The 2,549-nt window shown below is 59.9% G+C and overlaps 1 long non-coding RNA gene across 4 annotated transcripts in view; it reads right to left on the minus strand.

The window, feature by feature from the left end:
• The window catches only part of LOC123110913 (uncharacterized), an 8,441-nt gene that overhangs the window by 4,711 nt on the left and 1,181 nt on the right, over positions 1 to 2,549 (minus strand). The gene's annotated exons all lie outside the window — the stretch shown is intronic.

Here is a 2,549-nt window from a genome sequence, read left to right on the forward strand (position 1 = left end):
CGCCGCGGGGACCGCGGGCGCCAACGTCGGGGGCGTCGGGGGGGCCGCGGGCGCCAATGTCGGGGGCCCCGGGGGTGCCAGCGCCGCTGCTGGAGGAGGCGCCGCACGCGGGGGGCACGCCTCAAAGCCAGGGGCGGGCCAAGAGAGGCGCGCGAGCACCCTGGGAGAGGCGTCGAGGAGCCCGCGTCACCAGTGGCGGGAGGAACAGCCGGGGGTACCTGCTGAAACGGAAACACATGCTCATCAAAGTAAACGTGCCAGGAGGTGAACACACGGTGGGAGACGGGATCATAGCACCGATATCCCTTGGAGTTGGAGGGGTAGCCGATGAAAATGCAAGCGATAGATCGAGGTGCAAGCTTGTGAGAAGCAGTGTCGGCAGTGCTGGGATAGCAAAGGCACCCAAAAATACGCAAGTTGTCATAAGATGGGGGCGTACCAAAGAGAAGATGGTGAGGTGCGTAGTTCCACCGTGGGCGGCAGGGTCTAATGTTAAGAAGAAGTGATGCAGTGGCGAGTGCGTCCGGCCAGAAACGAGGCGACACATTGGCATGAAACAGGAGCGTGCGAACGCAGTCATTCAGAGTGCGAAGGACGCGTTCGGCTCGACCGTTCTGCTGTGAAGTGTACGGGCATGTGAGGCGGAAAACTGTGCCGTGATGCGACAAAAAAGTGCGGAAAGCGAGGTTGTCGAACTCTTTTCCATTGTCCGTCTGAAGCGCAAGGATGGGACGCCCAAATTGCGTGCGGACATACGAGTAAAAGGCCGTCAAGGTAGAGAGTGCATCCGACTTTCTGCGCAAAGGAAAAGTCCACACATAATGAGAATAATCATCAAGAATGACCAGATAATATAAATAACCGGAATTACTGGGAACCGGAGAAGTCCACACATCACTATGAATCAACTGAAAAGGAAAAGAAGTAGTGGTGGTGGAATTAGTAAAAGGCAGGCGAACATGTTTGCCGAGTCGACAGGCATGACAAGTGTGATCCTCGATCTTATTGCAACTGAAACTGAAACTCCTAAGAATATGACGAAGTGTGACGGGGTTGGGATGACCCAAGCGAGCGTGCCAGAGATCGATGCCAGCGAAGAGAGCAACCGGTGCAGTGGTGGTGGATGAAGGCGAGTGCACCGGATATAGCTCGTCGGGGCTGTCACATCGGTGAAGTACCATCCTGGTTCGAGCGTCTTTGACACAAAAACCAAGCTCGTCAAATTCAACTGTAACAGGATTTTCACGAATGAAACAACGAACAGAAATGAGATTCTTAATAAGATGAGGTGACACAAGTATGTTAGACAAAGATAATGGAGTAGAAATAGAAGGAAAAGAAGTGTGACCAATGTGTGTGATAGGAAGTGTAGAACCGTCGCCGACAATGATGCGGCGGTCGGTGGAGACAGGAGTGAAGGAGGCAAGGTTACCAGGATGAGCAAACATGTGAGCCGTAGCACCGGTGTCCATGTACCAATCACCACCTCCAGTGTAGTTATTCGGCGTAGGAGTGGCATGCAGTGCGGGGAGGAGCACCGGGTCCCAGGGCGTCGGCGGCAGGGCCGGCAAGGGGGACGAAGACGCCATGGGGAGGCCGTAGCTGCCGCTCGGTTGCGGTAGTGGGTACTGTCCATACGGTATGGGTAGCAGCCCCGGTTGCGACTGCGGTGCCGGTTAGGCCGGATGGCCCGCTGGAAAAACCTGCTGGCCCGCTGACGACCCGCACCAATACCCGGTAGACCCGCACACGGACGGAGCCCCATACATAGGATTCCGGTACGTGGGAGCGGGCGCGGCAAACGCCCCACGCAACAGCAAGGGGTCGAGGGCAGAGGCGGCGCCGACGGCGGGGCGACGACGGATTGGCTGGAGAGGGCCAACGGTGGCGGGGCCGCACTGTATGATGCCGGCGGCGGAGCCGCGCCAGAGGACCCATAGGGGGCCTGGCCGAAGAGCGCCAGCGGCCCATAGGACACCGGCGGCGGAGCCGCACCAGAGGGCGCCGTCAGCGGGACGACAGAGGCGGCGGCGGACGGCCTGGTGGACGCCATCGGGCGGGCCCGGGTCGGGCGACTCGGTTGTTGCCGCGGCAGCGGCTTCAGGCGAGCGGGCGAGCGATGTGCGGCTGACGGCTCGGTTGTGGGCGACGAGCGATTCGGCGAGCGAGTTGGCGGGTGGCTGGTGATGCGAGCGGCGGGAAGCGGCTGAGCGATCACAGCAGCGTGGCGATGGCAACAAGCGAGCGACGCGGGGCTAGCTACTCCAAATCGAATCTTCTTTCAGGTGTACTAGTACTTTGAACGTAGAGCACTTCTAGCCTGGATTGAACTAATCAATCAAACTAGCTCTCATACACAGCAGCACACAAGAATCGATCTGGATCGTCACAAGCACGGATCGTCCGTAGTATCGACGCAAGAGGCGGGAGCGGCGGCCGGCGCAGAGAGCGCACGAACGGTGGCGGCTGGGTGGCAACAGCGGCGGCGACGGCGCGGAGGAGACGCGCGGCGGCGGCGGAAGGCTAAGCGGCGGCCGGCGCGGAGGGCG

Source organism: Triticum aestivum, chromosome 5B, assembly GCF_018294505.1.
Source record: "Triticum aestivum cultivar Chinese Spring chromosome 5B, IWGSC CS RefSeq v2.1, whole genome shotgun sequence".
In the NCBI taxonomy this organism is placed as follows: Eukaryota; Viridiplantae; Streptophyta; class Magnoliopsida; order Poales; family Poaceae; genus Triticum; species Triticum aestivum.